The sequence below is a fragment of the Hibiscus syriacus genome, unplaced genomic scaffold (genome assembly GCF_006381635.1).
Source record: "Hibiscus syriacus cultivar Baekdansim isolate YM2019G1 unplaced genomic scaffold, ASM638163v2 tig00016004_pilon, whole genome shotgun sequence".
Taxonomy (NCBI): Eukaryota; Viridiplantae; Streptophyta; class Magnoliopsida; order Malvales; family Malvaceae; genus Hibiscus; species Hibiscus syriacus.
This window is the reverse complement of record NW_024062379.1, coordinates 758,650-783,016: the sequence shown is the minus strand read 5'-3', so window position 1 is coordinate 783,016 and position 24,367 is coordinate 758,650.

Here is a 24,367-nt window from a genome sequence, read left to right as displayed (position 1 = left end):
TGGGAGCATGTTAAGGAGATATTGAACCCTGCAATATCTGTTGGAGCAGAACCATGGGTTTACTATTCAATATATGTGTTTTTTGTTTTTCTGTTTAATATCTTTGACATTGTAAGTTCTTTTGAACCTCTGTAATTCTAAGTTTCTGATGATTATATGCTTATTGTGTGCTATTGCTATCTAAATTTCTTCCATTTTCCTATTTGTATACATTGGACTAATCTTTCAAATCTAATAATCAATCCTTGAATTTGTTTATATGATGTGTTTGTTTGAAGAATTCTGCAATTCTGGCTTATATTAGTTTATCCACTACTCATTGCTTCTTTATGTTTGTTGTTTGTGTGGAAACTCCTGTGCATACCAACTTACCGAAGGAAATAGCAGATTACCTGAATAAGATGAGTGCCAGGATACCAAATATAAAACCAGGGAAGGCTACTATTAAATATCTCTCAAAGGTTCTGGCATCCACACATTTTTGGGGTACATTTCTGTCTGAAAAATAATTACAATATGTAGTTACAAGCTTATGCGCTATATGTTGAACCTGATTCTCGTTTCTTTTGGGATTCTTGGTCGTTTTTTGTCATTTTAGTACACTTTGATAGTTATATACTTCACTTTAAATAAGTATAAATTGTATACTTATTTCATATTTTTTACTTAGGTTGGCGATGGGAAGGAAGAATACATGGATGATGACATTGATGATATTCGCAAAGAATGGGTATCTAAGTGGCAAAATTTATTATGCCGTGATATTTTGTATGGACATATGATTACAATATTTGCGATAACTTAATGTTAATATATTGTATGCAAATGGATTGCTTATATATAATATGATATATATATTTAGTATTATGAGGAATTAAATGTGATTTAGTTTGATTATTTAACAATCTACAATATAAATATAAATATAATATATATATATATATATATATATATATGTCATCTTTTTTAATAATGTGTGCTTCAATGACACGTAATGTAAGTCATAAATGTGTGTCATAAATTTATGACACACAAATGTGTGTCATCTTCATTTATGACGAGGGCTTCAATGACGCGCAATGAGCGTCATAAATGCGGGTCGTAGATTTATGACACACAATTACGTGTCATCTGAGATTTATATCGGTGGCTTCAATGACACACATTTGTGTGTCATCTGCACCCATAGATGACGCGCAATGTGCGTCAATAAAGGGGTTTTTCTAGTAGTGTATGTCACCATTATTTTTCCAGAATGCATGCCTCGTATCAAATTTCCAACTTTCCCAGATTTCACGTAGCCCTTGCAGATAATTTTGCTTAAGACTATCTAGAGCGACCTCTGGTAGCACTGATATAGTCCTCAGTCAAACTATCTCCCGTTTTTTCTGAGTTTCTTCAGACAATGACCTCGCCTCTGCATTCTTTATTTCCTTGTTATAAAAACTCTTGTCCATTTTATGACCGCCTTCTACTCTGATGACCACTTCGTGAACCAACACTTTTCTTAATGAATGATCATGCAATGCAACAATACAAAAAAAAACAGAAACAAAAATAGAAATGTGTCGGTATATACAATGAATAATCAAATAACAACAAAAAAATATCATAAACCTTACCCACATGTAATCTACCCAACATGATATTTACCCTCATGCTTTTATTTGGTAAATAAACCTTATCCACATTTTTCTAGTTCACAGGCTTCGTACGGAAATATAAAATCTAACCACATACTCTTCTAGTTCTAATGCTTTTTGCAAAATAAATAAATAAATTCGAGGAAAATGTTAGAGTGGGTTTCCCCTTTGTAACTTTTGAAGAACTGCAGACATAAATTTAGTATGAAATGGGAAGAGTTTCGATATTACTAACATGGTCCTCGAATTATTCTTTGTTGGTGTCCTATTGGGCCTACCAAACCCTCGATCATTATCCATTATAGGCTTAAATAGGTCTAGTTCAATTCAAGAGGATTCATTTCCCTATGTCCATACGAGGAAACTCAATGGTTTACTCATAAACATGAGGTATATGCACCCCAGAGGTTACTTGCTAAAGCCCATGCGGAGAAAAATAATTTTTCTCACGTAAGCGTAGCGTTCACCATTACCTAACGGGACAGAACATAGTTAGAAGGCTCTAAATACTCAAACGGTTATAGCGCGAGTGAGGGAAACTCACAATCCTTTCCCTCGATCAAAAAACAAACAGACTAAAACAAAAGTCAGAAATCCGAAACATGTAAATCACACGTTAGTACAACAAACAAATAAAAGTTGTACGATGCAATACAAACAAAACATTAATTGTTAGAAAGATATCATTTGCAATAAACCATATGCATAAGCATTTAAATTAAGGTCAAAGATTAAAATTTGTAAAATCAAAGCATTAATTTGAAAAATTGATATCAATTGTTAGAGATATATCATTTGCATTTAAAACCAATTTTGACCAAAATTCATTATAATGAACTAAAAATTATGAGAAATCATTAAAACTTTAAAATGTCCATCATAATACATTTTCAACATACATGAGATAGAAAACATAAAAATATTTAATATAAAAAATCATGCATGCTTAAACCTAAATGAGCAACCAATTATGCAAGGTAATCAAAATAAGCTTAGAGGTTACTCATTCCTTTTCAAGTGTGACTAGAGTACTTGAATATCTTCATTTCCATCACCATTTCTCTCACACACCTACAAGAGACATTTAATTGGATTTTGGTATCCAAATTGTTTTGGATCATTCAACGTTAGTTTAAATGCCCTTGTTCCTTTTGAAACCCATACTTGTTAAATTTTAAAATATTTTCCTTTATTTAAAGGACAAGTATGTTCCAAATGACCATAAAAATGGCAAAGTGAGCATTTTTCCATTTTTATCATAGTTGAATTGTTTTTAGAAATGATTTTTTTTCTTTTGTTAAGCATTCAAGCTTAACTTTCAAATCAAATTTTTCTTTTTCCAAATCATTGATTTTGATTTTTGAAACCTTAAAATCATTTTTCAAAATTTCATTTTGCTTTTCAAAATCAAATTCTACTTTCAAGAGAAAATCAATTTCAAATTTGAATTTTTAAATCAATTTCTTAGATTTGGAATTCATGGTTTTAAATTTCAAACACAATTCATCATAGGCAACTTGTAACTCATCAAACGAATAAGAATTTAATTCACTAGAGTTCGAAGTTACCATCGTATCTTCATTGATGGCCATGAGGCATAGGCTGGCTACTTTATCTTCATCACTCCAAGCTGCCACTAATGCCTTCTTCTTACTTGATCACTTCTTCTTTAGGAGGAGACAATCATACTTGACATGCTCGTTATTTGACAATTGAAGCATACCGGGGGACTCTTCTTTTTGCTTAATTAATACTTCGCTTCCTTAGAAGTCATGAATCTCTTGAATCTTTTAAAGAGTTTGGCCATATATTATTCTTCATCATCATCATCATCCACCTTTTCATTTGTATCTTGATTGCTCTCATTGGTGGATTTGAAGGCAATGCCTACCTCTTTCTTCTTGTTTTTCTTTTCTTCATAATCTTCTTCTTCCTTTAGGATCAACTCATGAGTGAGAAGAGAACTGATAAGCTCATCAAAAGTGAGTGACTTGAGGTTTTTAGCTTCGATAATTGTAGTCTTCTTTCATTTCCAAGACTTTGGAAGAGAGTAGATCATCTTCCTCACAAGCTTCTCATTAGGGATTACTTCTCCAAATCCCTTGAGACAGTTGACAATCACATAATATCTATCTGTCGTAGCTTTGACGTCTTCATCTAATTTCATCTTGAAATTCTCATAACTATGGTTGAGAAGACTGATTTTGGTTTCCCTCACTTCATTGGTTCCTTCGTGAGTGATTTGGAGCTTGTCCCAAATCTCTTTGGCTTTGGAACAAGAGGAGACTCTTCCATATTCATCCGGGCCTAATGCAAAAAAGTAGATGTGCATAGCCATTGCATTGAGTTGGAACTTCTTCTTCTTCTCTCCATCACTCCAATCATCCATATCATCGGTTAGAATGGAGTATCCCTTCATGATTGAGTTCCAAGCTCCTAGATCATTAGGTTGAATGAAGAGCATTATTATATTCTTCGAATAGACATAATTTGCTCCATTAAAATAAGGTGGTTTGTTAACCAATTAGAGTCTTTAATGTAGTAAGAGTATGAGGTCGAAGCCATCTTCTTGGTTGCGTCGGGAATTGATTAATCATCTCAATTTTCTAAACATTTTATTGAGTCAAGCTCTGATATATTAATTTTAGGATTTATGAAGCTTAATTAACAAACGAAAATGTTCCAAGAGGGGTTAATTGGTAAATTATGTTTAGGGAGTAAGGATAAAGAAAGTATAGACAATTTGACACAAAGATTTATAGTGGTTCAACTCCCTCAATGAAGTTTACATCCACTACCTAAGCTCCTCACTTAGGATTTTCCAACAAATCCACTAATTTGTTCTTTCTTTTTCAAGGATCAAGAGTAACCTTTACAACTCCTTATCTTTTCAATTGGCTAAGATAGAACCAAAACCCTTTTACAAAAGGAAAAAGATGTAAACAAGAAAACCTCTCTAAGGTAGGTGTTTACAAAGAATTAAGCTCACAAGAACAAAAATATTTACAAGAGAAATAAAATAAGAATGAAAATTCTTCTCTTGTGTATGATTGCTTGGATAGGTATTCTAACCCTTCTTCAAGTGTCTTAAACTTTTATTTATATGTTGGAATGTGTTTGTGGCCGTTTGTAGCAGTTGGGAGTGATTTGGAGCCGTTGGGGATGTTTTCTCTACAAAATAATACTGCCCAGGACATGGAGTATCGATATTTCCTTTAATATTTTTAAATAAAACTATTCGTTACTAGTTGTTGGGCTTAACGGTATTGATCCTATGCTTATGGTATCGATACTACTATGTAAAGTAGTATTTGTACCCCTTTTGCTATCGGTACCTTTTTGTATTCTAGAATTTCAGCAAGCTGGTAATATCAATACTACCTTGAGAGTAATGATATTTCTCTTACCTTTGGTATTGGTACTACGTGAAAAATATCAGTATTGTTCATGCAGTATTGTTACTGTAAGAGCAATATCAGTACTACATACCCAAAAAAACAATTTTGTGCTCAAATTCCATTTTAATGGACTTTGAATTATTTTTGAAAACATTTGAAAACTTTGAAAAAAATTAATTCAAGTCCAAACACATTTTACCTTAATTTATTATATCAAAATATTATAAAACATAGTTCAACAACATTTAGTTGGTTTCAGATCTTTTGGTTTTTAGACCTCGGACTGTGGGTGAGTCCTAAATAAAAATACAGTTTTTAAATATTTTACAGAATAAGTAACGAAGGCCATGTCACAAAGTTTTTTTTATGAATTTAACTGTGTATGAGACTCCAAGTGCCAAATCTAATCTTAGGTTTTATCCTCCTATAGAGAACTCAGGTTTTCCAAGATTAGTGCTAGGTGTGGTCGTCGACCTAGCCGTGGGTGAGATCAAGTGACTAGATTTACAGAACCGATAGACGAGACGCGTGTAGATCCCCCACCTCTAGTAGATAATTCAGCCGTTGCAACCCCTATGAATCTACCCCTACCCTTGGTATAGGCTTGACTACTCCAGTTAGAGGAGTGATCGCTTCTGAGTCTGAGCCTGAGCCTGCAAGTGTAGTATTATATGAAAATCTTGGTAGACAGTTACCTCAATTGATTCAGGGAGCGGTTCTAGCTGCTGGTGTTACACCTGAAGTCCCCATTTCTTAGACCCTTATTTCTAATAATGTCAGTACATTTGGAGGCCCCACTGGTGGAGCTCTGACTGAAGATGAGGATTAGCTTGGTAATACCGAGCGACGTATGGACCAGTTAGGATTATACTCGCAACGACATTATCTGGAAGCCGTCTCTATGTTGGACTATAATGCCCACACCTGGTTAGAGTATGTAGTGAGCAGTGTATCAGATGATTATCTGACATGGGACTTCTTTAGAGAGAATTTTAGGAGTCATTTTTCTTAAAGAACGATATTTAGTGTAAAGATGACAGCAGTTTCAGGACCTAGTTCAAGAAATATGATAGTTTATGAGTATGAGATAGAGTTGTTGAAGTTGCTGAAGTATGGTTCTAGTATGGTACCTACTGAGAGGGATAGGTGCTAAACGTTTGCTCAGGGACTCATATACGAGCTGTGTCGTTAGGTGGTTACTCATCAGAATGAGTTGTTTGATCTTGTAGTTGGGATAAAGAAAAATGTTGAGGAAGTTGAGGCCTCTACTCCTGATAGAGATAGGGTAGAGAGCAATCTAGGAGACATTCTGCCAGTTTAACCTTTCTGCACTCCCTGATAAGAGGACTCGTACTGTTGTCCATCAGAGGAGATATACTGGTTTGAGGCATGCGTCACCTCTACCTCCAACAGTTAGTCGAGGTGATCTTCAGATTTCTCTCCGATATCGAGTTATGAGTATTGTGGAAATCGACACGTGAAAGAGTGTCATAAAAATATGGGTATATGTTATCGTTTTGGATCTAGTGAGCACTTTTTGAGAAATTGTCTGCATCCAGCCTCTGTCGATCGGACCCCTTCTTAGACTCCTGCACATTCAAAGGCTTCTGTTCAGACTCTTGCTAAGAGTCACAGTCAAGGAATGACTTCCATATCTATTTCTAGGGCTGATAATAGAGCTTGATCGTAGAGTAGAAGACCAACTGCTTTAGAGGCTAGATAGTTTGCCCTTGTCTATGCTACCCGACGTTCTGATGATTGAGTTGAGCCAGGACTTCTACATGTATATTTATTATTATTTTCGTTACTTACCATTCATTTCTAATAGCATCCTTTCTATATTCAAGTTTCGTATCTTAAGACCCTTAGATTTTTTATTTAAGGCACCGAGATCATTGTTTTTGTTCTAAGTCTAGTGAGATTTTCTATTATTATCAATATAGTAATTAGACTTTGTCCTTTGAAGGAACCTTTAGAGACCTAGTTTTCATTTCCTGATTGACTCAAAGTAATTTAGAGGACAAAATTCTTTTAAGGGGAGGAGAGTTGTCACACCCTAAATATTTAATTTAAAATATATTTAATTCATTAAATTTAATTAAGAGACCAAAATAGATAATTTTGAAATTTTGGGGTTAATCTTAAATGTTTAGGAAGTTTAGGGACTTATTTCTAAATTTTTCCATTTTTGGGTTGTTATGGTAGTGTAACTGATGGGGTTTAAACCCTTGTTTAACAACATGGCCAACCATCCTTCTATCAACTAGGATAGGCCACTATTGGTGTAATAAAATAACCAAAATATCTTTTGGTTAATTTTGGCTTGGGTTATAACCCAAAATGGTTCCCCTTTCTAGATTTGAAACCCAAAATCCCTAAATCCCTAGCCACCGCCACCAGCTTCATCGATTCAGCTTCATCTGGCCGTCGGTGGTTGTCACCACCTGAACCAGTTAGGCCAACACGAGCTAGCCCCTACCAACCATTGTCACTAAAGACCCACCGTCCGTTGGGGGAGAAGTTTTTAAAGTTTCACTAGAGATAACCCCTATCGCTATAATTTTACGCATTTTTCGGTCGAACCCGATGTTGTTCATCCTCATCACCCCCAGCACTGGACTCCCTGTTGTCGCCTAACCAAAACCCAACCCTTGGGTCATATCATTGTTTCTCTGTTACCGTTGTTGGGTAAGTTTCGGTCAATTTTCAACTAGTTTGTTTCTTGTAGAATGAATTATTGGTTGATTTCGAGTTGATTTTAGTATGGGATTGCATCTGGGGTAATCGACTACCACCCTAACCCCGTTACTACCTCCACACACCGTCGCGTGCACGTGGGGCTCCTCTCTAGACTTAGAACACCCTAGAACCAGTCCGAGTCAACTCGAACTGCTCTGAGTTAACTTGGACCAACCCGAGTTAACACGAACCAGCCCGAGTTAATCCAAACTGGTTTGACCCATTAACTTTGAACCAAATCGTTGACTTGCCCATTTACCGTTGAATAGACCCATTAACTTTGACTTTGATATTTTACTAGTTTGACCGTTGACTTTGACCAAAAAGTTAAAAAAATTTAAAGTCATATTTTATGTTTTTTACGTCCTCAATCTGAATCCGAAGTTCGTTTTGCCAAATTCTAACCCGAAAGCCTCCGAATTGACCCGTAAACTTGAATATGCAATTGTAACTTAAGAGATTTAATTAAGTGCAATTAATTTAAGGTCGATAATTAACTTGTTATATTGTTTAATTAAGGTACCCGTGATTTTCCCAATCGTTATTCTGCTCGCCCACGGAGCCCGTGATTACTCGTATGGTTCTGTAAACCTATTTAATACACCATTTAGAATTTTTCTCTGGTAGTAATCAAGTTTTATAATGACTTAGGTTCTCATATAGTCGAAGAGCATAGTGAAGCTGGTGTTCGATAGATCTACCAGACTGATTCTTTTTGCGATGTGTGTTCCTTTTGTGTTATATATTATATATATATATATATATATATATATATATATATATATGTTTTAAATACATATTTGAAATATCATGTGCACATGACTGTTTTATCTTATTTACAATATGGCTAGCTGATCTGATTTGACTCATATGATTTATCTATTTCAAGATTGATATATGATTTACTGAAGTTTTTAAGCATGATTGTCTAATTCATGTTCTCTGGTTACTATTTTTACTGAATTGATATATGTCTGAACTCTGACTTCCCTGCTACTGTTATTTACTGTCAGAAAACTATTTTCTTTGGGGGTACTTTGGGATCTTGTATGAAGTCTATACAGGTTCAGCTCCGATCAAGTAGGTAATTCCTTGTACAGGTTCAGCTCCAATCAAGTAGGTAATTCCTCGTGCAGGTTCAGCTCTGATCAAGCTGGTAATTCCTTATGGACCTAAGGTGACCCTTGGGTGGGCTCTTGGGCCCAATGGGCCTAGTGGTAAGACCTTATGGACCATAAGGGACTTTTTTTAGGGTAGCTCCTTTACTTTGTGCAGTTGGTAAGTCCTTTTGGGCCTGAGGGCACACCCCTCAGGTGGGCATCTACACTTCGGCTAGGGTAAAACCTTATGGACCCAATGTGCCCCCTTAGGTTGACTCCTACGCCCTTTGGGCCTAGGGCAAGTCCTTATGGATGCAATTCCGAGGAACTGCATATGGTGTACGGTTTGAGGGTTATTCTATATTTTAAACCATACCTCTACTGTTGTTTTCATAACTTTGATAATGAACCAATTTTGAAACACAACTAAATGTTTTTATTCTGCACTGCTGGAACACACTAAGCTCTTATCTCACATTTTTCAAACTTTTTCCTCCTTTCAAATACTTTTGGACAGACACCCCGGACCAGACACTAGGAGGATCGAAACATTTCGTATAGTACTTTTTATCTTCTGAACTACATTCATTTTCGGTGATATGTGCCCATATTTTGAAATATTTGTTTTACGACTTATACTGATTTTGCTACTAATGTTAGATTTACTTTGATACTGATCATGAAATATTTTATTTTACCTAGTAACTTATGGTTTTATATTACTTATTTTGGATTTTATTATTATTAACCATGTTATTAAAGATCTTATTCATAATATGGTTTTAAATTATTGAAAAATGTTTTGGAAATTTTTATTGTAATCCGCTAAATCTAGTCGTGATGCATAGGCTAGTTCTGGGGGGTTACATTTAGTTGGTATCAAAACTTTTGGTTTTTAGACCTCAGGTTGTGGATGAGTCCTAAATAAAAATACAATTTTGAAATATTTTACAAAATAAGCCACGAATGCCATTTCACCAAGTTTTTATGAGTTTAACTGTGTACAAGACTTTAAGTGCCAAATATAATCCTAGGTTTTATCCTTCTATAGCGAACTCAGGGTTTTCCAAGATGAGTGCTAGGCGTGGTTTTTGACATGGCTGTGGGCGAGGTCGAGCCACTAGATTGACAGATTCGATAGACAAGAAGCGTGTAGATCCCCGCCTCCGGTAGATAATTTTGCCCCTAGTATAGGTTTGACTACTTCGGTTAGAGAAGCAACCGTTTCTAAGTCCAAGCATGCGAGGGTAGTATTAGATGAAAATCTCGATAGACAGTTCCTTCAGTTGATTTAGGGAGCTGTTCGAGGTACTGATGTTACACCCAAAGTCCCCATTTCTCAGACCCTTATTGCTAATAGAGTCGGGACATTATTTAAAAATATTCTTATTATTTAAAATATATTTAGCAAAGATCTATTAATTAGTTGTCTGATCAAGTATATTTATATTATTTTACTTTTTGTGTTTTCGAATCTCGATATTTGTTTTTAATGTAACATATTTCTACTTAATTAAAAAAATGTTTCAAGTAATTATAGTACGGTTAGATTGACTAGGGATAATCAAAGATTTATATGATATATTTTTAATATTTGAAGTTTTAACATTTCTTTTAAGCTTTATTTTTAGTTTCTTGTATTTTTTTATTACTTTCAAAACTTTTAATACTTTTTGAAATTTTAAATGAGGATCATAGTTCATATGGTGCGATTAACTCACATGTATATTTTAGAATATTAGATAAATGTAATCCCTTTTTAGTGATTTTATTTAGGATGAGCCTGTAATACTACGAGCACCGATGAACACTACTAACGATGAACACCACTAATAATGAGCATAATTAATTTAATTTATATAAAAATTTAAAATTTTAAAGGACTCAACGTATAATTATAAATTAGTTAAAAATCTAAAGGTAAATTACTTAAAATAAAATATTAATTACATTATTTTTCATAATCTTTTTTGCTTAAATGCATCAATACCCCCTAAAGTATGCCATTTGTATCGAGTTGTCTCCTAAAGTATTTTGGGGGACGTTTTACTTCCTGAAGTTTAAATCATTATCTCGTTTGTCCCAAACTATTAACGCTGTCAGAAATAGCAAGGGTAAATTACATTTTTAACCACTCAACTATTTTTACGGTTCTATTTTGGTCACCCAACTGTTTTTCCTCTCAAAATCATAACTAAACTTAGATTTTTTTTGTTTGGTTTTGATCACGTAAATTGATTCGATTTATTTTTTTAACTTACTAACTTTTGTTAACTTGGTCCTTCTATTTTTTTATTTACAATAATCTCTAAACTTGATTTCTTTTATCATTTTGATGATATGTCACATGACACAATCTTAAAATTTCAGATCATTAAAATAATTAAATATAAGAAAAGTTACAAAGTTTAGAAAATATTGTGACAAAAGTTTCATAATTTAAGTTGAGTAAAGGTACTAAAATGTAAGGAAAAAATGTTGCATTATCCCTAATTTATGTTACACATGTCTGGATACTGGAACACCAATTAGAGTTGTTTAATATTATATACAAAAATTAAAAAGTTAATTTATGTTTTGAATAATTCTAATTTTAATGGTCTAAATACATATAGATATATAGTAAAACTCGATTTTTCACATTATTTATTAAGTTTGAATATAAATCATGTTGAATATTTCTTTCAAATCATACGATTAAATACTGAATTTGTTTCAGTGGATAATTGCTTAAGCTGTTTAAACATTCACACTAATAGTTTTTGCGATGAACCCTAATTGATTAAATCATTTTAACATGCTTAATTTGCAAAAATTATATTATTGAAATTGCGATTGGAAAAATTAATTACTAATTGGTCTAGTGAGATGAGATGTTAGCTCTTTTAAATAATGTTAGAGGGTTCAAATTCTATTGTTGTGAATGAAAAAAAAATAGATTAAAAAGATCGCATCTATAATAAATATTTATAATAACTGATCTGAATTAGTCGATCAATAGATAAACTCAATAATTATTATAAACTTGAAAAGAGTTCGGGCTTTTACTTAAAAACATTGACTGCAGCAAGGGGCTATGACAACAAATATTTCAAAAAATGAAGATAAATAATTTAATGAATTAAGGTATCAACATCAAATTATATGTACCATGAACAAAGGGGCATATCGTTTTCCTTCATTAAAAAAGGGTTCATTGTGTCTCTTGCTTGTCATCTTTTCACGGGACAAACATTTTTTCTATAATTTAATTTTGATTGTATTGTCTTTATCTAAAATTTTAATTAATATTTGAGAAATTTTGAATGAAATATTAAGTCTAAAAATGACTTTGAAGAGACAAAAAAAATATTAGCTCGGTTGGGTTTAAAAATTCAGGGGTCGAGTATGACTCAACTTGTTGTTTGATTTATGATATTTATATATTATGTAAATTTTATCTCATATATATACATGTATATGTAATTATAATGTACAAATTATTAGTTTGGATGGGTTTAAATATCCAGGGTTTGACTATTTGTGTGTCAAGTAAAAAATATGATATAAATGAATTCTTATTTATAATAAATTTTAAAAATAAATCAAATAGATTTAGGTGACTAAAACGAAACAAAAACTTAAGTTTAGTGAAGATTTTTGATAAAAAATAGTTGAGTGACCAAAATAGAACCGTGAAAATAATTAAGTGGCTAAATATGTAATTTACCATTGCTATTTTTAACGGAGTTAACGGTTTGGGACAAACTAGGTAATGATTTAAACTTTATGGGGCAAATCATCCCGAAAAATACTTTAGGGGGCAACTTGGTACAAGTGGCATACCTTAGGAGGCAATGATGCATTTAAGCCAAAACAAATTATGGAAAATAATGTAATTAATATTTTATTTTAAACAATTTAACTTTAGACTTTTAAGTAATTTATAATTATATGTTGGGTACTTTGGAATTTTAAATTTTTATAAATTAAATTAATAGTATTCATCGTTAGTGGTACTCATCGGTGCTGTAGAATTTTATTTTTATTTAATAATTTTATTGTACATAGTTAATTACAATTAGTTATAATAGTAATGAATCGTAAAAGGGATCAATTAATATTTTATTTAAAATAGATTAAACCATGATACGAATTTAGAAGATTTACGATTATTATTGTGATAAAGATTTAGATATAAATGGAAAGAATATTGGATATTAAGGCATTCAAAATTAAAGTCAAATTAAAGAGAGATCAATTAATATTTTATTTAAAATCGATTTAAACTCAAATTAAATTAGAAGTGCATGGAATCAAGATCAAGCCCGTGATTAACCTTACTTGCACTTAATAATAAACAAATTAACTCCAAAATATTAGAATTTTCAAAAGTCATTTTTTCTCTCACCAAAATATACTTTTTGAGTTGATAAAATTATTACAATATTTTAATAAACAAGTTAACTCACCAAATTTGTAATTTACCTTATATGTGTTAGACTCTCCACCTTAAATATACCTTATATATGATAAGAACGTTAGACTCAAAATTACACATAATCCAATCTCAACCATTAAAATAAAGGGTAAACTACAAAAATGGTCGCTCGACTATAAGGTGCTATTTTGTTGAGTCTCTTGATTATTAAAAGTTACAAAACGATTATATGACTATAAGGTGTTGTTTTGTTGAGTCCCCTGACTATTAAAAGTTACAAAATGGTCAATCAAATATTCATATGTTCCAAAATTGTCCTCTTCCGTTAAAAAAATTGATGCCCGTTTGAGTTACACATTAACTTATTGACTGAGATATGATAAAATCATATTTTAATGATGTCTACTTGCACCGTCGTTGCTTTTAAGCATTGACTCGCCAACATAATATTTTCAGTATTGGCTTGACGACATAATGTAAATGGTGATTTGATCTATAAAATATGATTAAAATGATTATGAGATCAAATTTAACATACATCTCAGACGACCACCAATGTTTTTAGCGAAAAAGGACAAGTTTGGAATATACGAATAGTCGGTGATCATTTTGTAATTTTTAATAGTCAGAGGACTCAATAAAGAGCACTCTATAGTCGGGAGACAATTTTGTAGCTTCTAATAATTAAGAGACCCAAAAAAAGTACTTTATAGTTGAGGGACCATTGGTGTACTTTAAAGTAAAATTAGAAAATGTACTCAAAATCATGAACTCTTAAATGTTCTTAAATGTTATGACAATAATAGTATAAATCAAACTGACACTTAACTAAAAATAAGAAAATCAAAATGACCACAAACATTGAGATTGAGATTTAGGCATTTTGAGATTGATATAAGCCATGATCTATACCTTATTTGGTTCCTAGTAAAGTTCTCTATACTACAAACTTAGTTTTACATTAAATTCCATAAAATTAAACTATATATAATGAGAGTTTGTAAACCTTTTCGATGGTAGAAACTAGATTTGGGATTGAATATGAAACTTCTTGTAAAAGTAAAATATAATTTCCATAAATAAATTTAATTATGTACTGACTACTGAGAGATTAAATTCAATAAATCAAATTTTGTTAGGTTAGAAGCAGACGATGAGATTTGCACTATAGCATGAGATATAATTTTTTTTCCTTGGCAAAAAAAATTTTTATTTAAAGATCATAAAGTCAAACTAGAGTAGAATGCGTAATTAAAAACCTCCCTAACCCTAAGTGGAGGAAAAGAGTCTATTCTATCTAGCAATACGGAAAATAAGACCCCGTAAGATCAACACGAATCAAAATTGCACCCAACTAAATCGATCACTCCACTGCACCCTACTCTCCTAAAAACGAAAAACACCAAGGTTCCAAAAAACATTATCCTTACTGATTACTCCTCCATCTACTGCATGTTGAATTTAGAAAAGAAATGAATTTAAATCCCAAACAAATTTGAAATTAAGAAACATATGAAACCCTAGCTACACAGATTCATCGTCTTTATCCATTTGGCTCAGCCATTAGCTTCTTCTTTCTTCCAACGCCTCTTCAAGACAAGCATTATAATGCAAAGTAGGAGTAAAATGCCGGTTGGTATCGCTATTATCCACAACTTCATTATTCGTCTCTTTTTGTCTGTTAAATTCGACATAGTTTAACATGTGAAACCATAAGACATCAAGTTAAAATTCAAGAATATCTTATTATTCATACGTAACAATTAAAAAACAAGTACCTTCTAGGTTGAATTCGAAAGCCAAAGTATTTGAGAATTATTCTTATGTACGTCTAACACTAATCAAGTTGCCTCTTATTAAAGAAACAAATACGATGAAGAAGAAAGATTTCAGCATAGGAATACCGATGCAAAAATGATAGTTCGATATAAGAAAGATTTGCACTATAGCATGAGACATGTTTTTTTATTACCCGACAAGATGATTTTATTAAAAATTGAACAAATCCTATCCAGATTGTATGCCTCATTAAAAACCTCCCTAGTCTTAAATTGAAGAAAAGAATACATACAACCCGAACAAAGCACTACAAACAATTGCAAACCCGGACAAAGCATGAGACATGTTGAATTCAGAAAATAAATGAATTTAAATTCTAAACAAATTTGAAATTGAGAAAAATATGAAACCCTAGCTACACAGATTCATCGTTTTCTTTATCCATTTTGCTCAGCCATTAGCTTGCTCACCTCTTTTCTTCAAAATTTTATCCAAGACAAGCATTATAATGTAAAGTACGACTAAAACGACGATTAGTATTTGTATTTTTTGTCTGTCTGCCAGATTCAATATAGTTTAATAGATAAAATTATAACACATCAAGTTGAGATTAAAATATATTTTATTATTCATATGTAACATTTAGAAAAAATAATACCTGTAACCTGTTGGGTTGAATTCAGAAGCCAAAGTATTCGAGAATTATTCTTCTAACCGTACGTCTAAAACCAACCAAGTTGAGTTTTATAAATAAAACCTAGCTAGGGTTTGTTTTAAGGAAACAAATAAGAAAATAGAAAGAGTATTACATATTAGGGTTCCCAAAAGTGGTGGCCATTTATTATATGGATTCATTTAATCTCCCTAATTTAAGACATACATATATATTTTAGAATATTAAATGAAAGTAATCCATTTTCAGTGATTTTGTGTAACAATTTTATTTTACATAGTTAATTACAATTAGTTATAACAATAATAAACTCTAAAAGGAAACTAGAATATGTACTATTATTATTAGTAGAAGTATTAAGTTAAGGTGATTACAAAATAGTATATGTTCTAAACACTCTCAACCATTTGACAATGAACATTCAATCACCCTTGTAGTCGTTCGTGCTCAAACTCATGATCTTTAAGAATATCAACAATCTCTTTAACCGCTGATGTAAGTTGGTTCGTGCATATACTACTATTATTGCCATATAAAAGTAAAGTAATACATTCATATAATTCTTTTTGATATAATCATGATACGAATTTAGAGCATGTAGGATAATTATTGCCATATAGATGTTCGATATAAATGGAAAAAATATTACATATTAAGGTGTCCAAAATTAGAATCAAATTAATTAGAGATCGATTAATATTTTATTTAAAAACGATTTAAACTCAAATTAAATTAAAAGTGTATCAAATCAAGATCAAGCATGTGATTAACCTTACTTGCAATTAATAATAATAAACTAAACTAAATTAAAGAGAGAATAATAATAATAATATTTTTTTGGGTTGCCCTCCTGGTTCTCTAGGGCTTTGTCCTTATTAATTTGGATCGACTCATGTCGTACATCTAATTTTGGTGGGTGAGACCAAACAAAGATTTCCTTTATACATTATATCTCGAACTCGAGACCTGCTTAAACAATACTAAGTTGTTTTTAATATTCTAATAAACAAATTAACTCGCCATATTTTTAATTTACCTTATATATTCGACTCTCCACCTTAAATTTTCCTAAATATACGATAAGAATGGAAAAAACATCGGACAATCAATTTCTTTTTAAAAGTATAAAACTATAAACTCTAAGCTACACATAATCCAAACCCAACCATTGAAGTAAAATTAGAAAATATACTTAAACTCTCTACCTCTTAAATGTTTCTTAAATGTTAGATAATAATAGTATAAATCAAACTAATATTTACTTGGAAAGTCGTGATTTGGTGTTATCAAATCGTGCGATTCTATCTCTTTTCCTTTATGAAGGTATTTTTGTATTTAATTTCTATTTATAATAAAATATATTTTTCCAGCGAAAAAAATCAGAAAATTAAAATGTCCACAAACATTAAGATTGAGATTTAAGTATTTTGAGATTGATATGAGCCATGATCTATACCTTATTCGGTTCCTAGTAAAGTTCTCTAAACTATAAACTTAGTTTTACATTAAAATCCATAAAATCAAACAATATATAATGAGAGTTTGTAAACCTTTTCGATGGTAGAAATTAGATTTGGGATTGAATATGAAACTTCTTGTAATCCCCTAAACCTAGTTTATACATTACGACAAGATCTATCTGATTACAATGAAATTTTTAAAACATTCTTTAATACTTCAAAATCATGATGTTACCCAAATCAGTAAAATAAGCGTAAAATATCAGAATAAATATCAAATAGTAATTAACCAACATCAAAGTAATTTATACTACAACAGTAAATATAATAAACGTTAGAAAACACGTGATTCAAAATATAGACACATGTCACCGAATAAAGGCAGTCTGGAATATAGAAATATTACAATAAAAATATATTGTAGGTGATGTGTCAATCTTCCAAGTGACAAGTCTGGGGTGCCTGCCCAAAAATATCTGAAAGGGAAAAAGGTTGGGGAGTGAGCTAGAGAGCTCAGTGTGTCCCAAAAGTGCAAATAAAAAGTCGTATAAAAGTATTCATAAAATAATTCAGTAAAGTATCATAAAGTAATAAATGATATTTATATTTTAAAATTTATATATCTATCCTCCTCCCGTGCACCAAAATGCAATCCCCTAGAATTGTATCCATAAGGACTTATCTTATACTCATTGGGTATAGGAGTCAACCTAAGAGAACATCTTAGGCTATAAGGATTTACCCTAGCCGAAGCGTAGGAGTCCACCTAAGGAAAGTACTCCATGCCATAAGGACTTGCCCAATGCATAAAGCATATGAGCCACCCTAGGGAAGTACCTTAGGGTCCATAAGGTTCCAGTGAGCCTAGGAGCCTACCTAAAGATCGCATTAGGTCCATAAAGATTTACCAGCTTGATCAAATCTACAATCCAAAGACTTCAAGTAATATCTCAGAAGTACCTTAGTAAAGCAGTTCATATAGTATCAGTAACGACAGTAGATTGTAAATCACGTCTAAACCTCATCAACCTGAAGGGAAGATAACCTGATATGAGAGAGACCAATTTCCATTAAAGAATTGGTCTTGCTAATCTCTTTTCTCAACTTTCAATCCCCAGACGACGCAAACAAGGCTCTCACGGCTACGAATGCTGTAAAACTTGGTAAAAATGGTGAATCAATGCAGCTTCTTGACAAAAAGATTGCCAACACCAAACTTTCTTGATGATCAGATAGCTGTTGGCGGCATCGTGCTTCTGTCGTTCAACATGAATGTCTGGTTCGATAATGGTAGTCCAGCAGTTGGTGTATGTGATTCGAGAGAATTTACTAAAAGCTGTTTTCTTTCATCTGTTGCATTTGTGAATATCCTCGGGCGTCTTGATTTGGTAATATTCCTATTGTTTTCTTCTTTTTTGTTTGTTAATTTCCATTGCTACTAAAATAAATTTACTTTCCTTTATCATTTTAATTCTCTCAAACTGATTTTCGATTAGCTTGGAACTATGCTATTATACACACTAGCATATACGTGAACTTGGGATGCTATTATACAATTAGAATACTAATAGGAATTTCGTTTGTATATATTAAAAGTATTTTTATATTTTTAAGGTATATGTTTTATTGTGTTAATTTATTTAAAATGGGGATCTTATGCTTCAACCATGGCCTCAAGAAAGATAACACTCTTCAACCAACGAACTGGAAAGGTTGGTTAGGCGATCTCATTATTCGTGGATAATACCCGAGTCCTTACACTGGAAAGGATTGTGCCAGATATTCGAGAGACAAGGTGTTGTTGTGGATGATTTTATAGAAAGCAAACAGAGTAGAGGAGAGAAAAGGTTTGGCTTCATATGATTTAAAAAGAAGTCTGATGCTGAAAGAGCCGTTGAAAGATTGAATGGCCATAGGATATACAGGAGCAAGATATCAGTCACGGTGGCCAAATTTGACATAATTTCTAGTTCTCATGCTTTTATTCGAAAATATTAAATCTATTCTACCTATTCAAAAATAAATAAATAAATAAAATGGTTAGAGTAGTTTTATCCTTAGTGTACACCTATTTTGGCACCTACTGACGGATAAATGTTCAATATAGTTATACATAGGGTGACCGTTTTATGGTTCACTACATGCATGGTTTCGGCTCTAGAGAAAAAATGTATTCGAATTGTCCTTGTTGTTGGTGTCCCCTTGAGCTACCAAACCCTCAATCCTAACCAATTACATGCATAAATGGATCGAGTTCAATTCGAGGAGGTTCACTTCCTTATACCCATACAAGGAATAAATTCCTACGAAGGTACAAGGCATGTGTATCCCAGGGGTTATTTGCTAAAACTCATACGAAGAATAAATTCTTACGAGAGTAAATCATTCACCCCCACTTACTTGGGATGAAGCTCGGGTATAGAGCTTATGTCATGTAAATGCTCGTGATATGTTTGAGGAGAAACATACAAACCTTTGACTAAAAAAATGGAAAATAAAAAACTCAGTAGACACTTTGACAAAGATGAAAACAAAAATTAAATCATTAGAATGAAAATTAAAAATAAAGAAATTAAAAAATTCAATAAATAGATCATAAGTTAACTATAGACTCAAATTCATAATTTCCACTATTACGACAAATAAGCAACTTACAACCTGACTCTCTAAGACCCCAGTGGAGCCGCCAAGCTATCATAACAATTTTTATTTCTAAAAATTAATTATGACTTTATTAAGAAAATTGGGATTTTGAATTAATTTGAATAGGAGTCGACATTGACCTTTTGGTTAGGTAGGTCGAATACCCAAATAAATCCTTTAAAACAATTTAAAAATCATTTTTAAGATAAAAAAATTGGTATGCGTTGTCGAAAATTTATTTTAAGGTATGGGAATCGATTACGCGTGGGGAAGGATAACTACTCCACATCGCCCAAAATATTGGTACTTAATCTCTTACACATTGTCGTAAATGGTGGACATCGTAAATTTGAATCAATATTTAAAGTACGATCCTTTTATTGAACATGAAGTAATTTATTCCGAATTAATTATTAGAGAAAATTCTTTGACCTAAAAAGAAATCACAAGATTTGCAATCCTCCATCGGGAAAGCTATCTGATCTATTTCTTATCTATAAAAGAATATTCTCTCTTTAAAAATATTAAATCGAACTAATATCAGAATTTGCATGAAATAATTTATCATTTTTTTATCTAAAAACGTAAATTGTCAAAGCTTAGGTTTAAATAAAATGAAATAAGATAAAAATAGAATAGAATAAAATAGAATATTATACAAGTATTACTGCCGTTTAATAGATAAAATGTTTGATTTATTTCAAGTTCATCATTTGTTCGAATGTTGTATCGAATCACACCACCTCTGTAAGGTGGTACTTTTCACACCCATTCTACGACGAGTATTCTCGTAAAGGATTATGAGTAAGAAAATCTTGTCAAATATTAATATACAAAAGATATTTTAAGAATAAAAAATACAATTACAAAATATAATACGTAAAATATAAATGCAATATATATATGCGCCTAAATATACATTCACAAATATATAAATATAAGAGGTTAATATATTAGAAATATGTGCATACGAAACAAATGAAACATAAAATCCTTAATAAGTGTTTGATGTAATAAACAGGCTATAATAAAAATAAAGATTTTATTAAAATATCAAAAGGATCAAAATAATAGATATGTAACTAAAAAGGGGTCTAAACCAAACCTAATTGAAATAGCAGAGTCTAAACATACAAATAAACCAAACTAAATCTAAACAGTGACTAAAAAGGCCAGTAGGGCCAGCCTTAAGGACCTGGAGCCTAAATTACCATTTTCATACAACATGATAAAGGACTAAAATGGAATTCAGTGAAAACAAACAAGCATAACTCAATATTTTACCTAAAACAAAGATAATGACCAAAACATAAGTTTCATAGATCAAACAGGCAGTGTCCAATATTAACCAAAATATATGACAAACAGCAAGATGACCAAAATGAATATTTAAATAATATGGAGCTAACTATAAAAATGATTAATTTATAAATAATGACTGAAATAGAAATGTACAAAGTCCGAAGACACCAGAACATAGTTTACCCAAATACAAAATTACGTATTCACCCCTTCCCTTGAATGACGTCGTTTAATGTTTTGAATTTAATACCAAAACAAGGCCAATATTCAGCCATCCTTCCCCATTTGCCATGTTGCACTCTCTCTCCTCACAATAAGAGAGCAAAAAGCTCTCAAAAAAATATCTCCTCCTTACTGTCGATGGCTCCGATGCCTTCCAACCACCGTAAATCGGAAGTGCCTACGGCGGCTAGGAACTGAAAAGCCTCTCCTCTTCTCCTCTAACTCCCTTTTGAAACCAAACAAACCAAGCCTTTCGGCTTTAAACTCCTAAACAACTCCGAATCACCCACTTAAAATCCAACCCCTAAACCTAAAAGGTAAGGGTTTACCTTCTGTATGGTAGTTTATTTTGGCCTCGATGAAACCCACGGTGGTGGTTGTACGAAATGGTAAAACCTTTTTACTTTCATGGTTTCTCTTTTTTATTTTTCTTTTCTGATTTCCTCTTTTTTCGTTCGAATGCCCCTCCTTTCTTTTTCTCATTTGATTTATGGTCGATTCTTGTATAGGAAATCGTGAATCTTTGTAGGGAATGATTTTCCTAGGTTTCTATCCCAGATTTAACGAGATTTTAGCAATTTTATATTGGGTTTTTTTCTGATTTAATTTCATGTTTGACTGACTTGATGTGTTTTTAATACTGTTCGGTCGAATTTGCTGATGACGATGGCATGGGGGTCTTCAGCGGTGGCTCATGCGGAGGGGAGCTGAAGGGTCGGCGCGTGTACTAACGCGCCAATCAGACGGTCCAGATCATCTGATGGCGGTGGTAGTTGAGATGTATTAGGGTAAACCCTAATTTGGGTTACATCCAACCGTTAGATCTAAACCGATTTGACGGCTGAGGAGTGGCTACGTAGAGAAGGATTTCAAAAACCCTAACCGATGGTTGATTTGTACCGTTAGATCATTCCCCGATCTAACTGGTCTTGTTTTAGTGGCGCCAGACAACAGACAAGAAACCCTAACGGGTTTGGGCTCACAAATGGACCATCTCCTATTGTACCTGAATCGGGTGGGCTTGGTTGCTAAATGGGTTGCATTGTACTTGGGCTTCGATGTAATTGATGTGGGTTTCATTCTTGTGGGTTGTGGCATTGGGCCACTGTTTGGATTTGTCCAATAATAAAAAAATTTAGTATTTATTTATAATAATAATTTAATAATTAATAATAACATTAATTAATTATAATAATAATAATAATCATAATAAATAATAATAAATAAATTTTGAACAAAATTAGGTGTCGAAGGATAGAGTTGGCAGGTGTTCATCTCCATTGCTGGAACCATGCTACTTTCAATAGGGTGCCAGAACTTTGGGGTAAGCTTGAAGCTCTGAAAGAAAATGCATATCGCTTTAAGGATATTGAGAAGATGACCATTCTGATAACATGTTATGCAACGAGAATTGATAAAGCGGCGAAAATAGAAGTTGGAAATATAATCCATAATATTTGAGTGGTGGAGGTGAGTTTCTTGGAGCCTTAAGTTGGTCCAAAATGCGAACACCCAACTTTGTTAAACCGGACAACCGCCCAATGGTCGAAATCTCTTATTTTTTTAACTTGCTGAACGCCCAACGGTCATGTAAATACAAGATTTCATGATTGGTTAAATACAAGATTTCATGATTGGTTGAAAGGGGTTCTCCAAACTCCAACCATTGATTTTTCGTTGCAATCATTGCGTGAAGCATAGGGTTCAGTCAGTGAGGGTTCAGGCAGTCGCACGTCGTGGGGGGTTTTGTCTAATTGGCAGCGTTGGTGGCGATCGACGATGGTAAGGGGTTGAAATTAGAGTTTTCATTATTTTTTGTTTTTTATAATTTCATAAAATAATTTTAAGTGTTTTTCTTAAAATAAAACTTTATATGCCCGATATGTGTTAGATAACGATATTTTTTAATAGTTGTTGCAACTCAAACACCTAAAAATATAACATCTAAAACGTTAGACACCTAAAAGTGTAATGGAGAAAATGTTAGACACCTATTTAAAAGAAGGGTAAAGTACACAAATAGTCCCCTAACTATAGGGTGATGCTTTGTTGATTCCCTCAACTATTAAAAGGTCAGAATGATCCCTCGACTATAGGGTTTTACTTTGTTGAGTCCATCGATTATTAAAGTTAAAAAATGGCGACTATTTAGTATATTTCAAACTCGTCCTTGAAAAAAATTATAGCAATTTGAGCTGGATGACGTTAACATATAGCTAGATTCTTGTCAAAATTTTAACAAAAAATGACGAGTTTCTTGTGATATTAGAATAATGGAGTTGGAATGTTTCTCTCTAAATGTCACAGGTTTTCATCTTTTCTTCTTCTTCTTATTCTTTAAATAAGTTTTTTATTTAAGGATAATATTTTTCACTTATATATTCTTCTTTTCTTGCTTCTCTTTCAAAGTTTGCATATGATATTAATGGAAGATACATATCTTTTTCATCTTTTAAAGCTATAGTCTATGATCATTATTTAAAAACTTTTCTTTCAAAGTTCGCATGGGATATTAATGGAAGAAAAGTATGTTGATTGCCTCCAAGTCGGTGGTTGCAATTTCCCCTTCAAACACTTGAGACATTGAGGCAGTGTTCTTTTTCATCATCAGTTTGTTTACAACAATCCACCGACCACCAGTAACTTTTTCTCCAAGCTGTTCCTTATGAAAGTCCAAAACATTCTTTTGCATATCCCTTAGTTTCTTGGAGAAAAAGTTTCCGGTGAGGGTGGAAATCTTGTTAGCAAGCTGGACAAGAGTAGCAACTAAGTTTGGGGGTCCAGCCATATCGGATAACGCAGCAGCAACGCAAACCGGAGCCAAAGCATGAGGAAGAAGAAAAGAAAGGTTGTGGCAATCAACAATAAAACATCACTAGAAGCAGCTGAATTGAAATAGACCAACTCGTGAACGGCAGGGTGTGTTGTGCATTTAGTTGCATTTGTAATTAGTCTTGTTTCAATTTATCATGTTTTGTTTTATGTTAA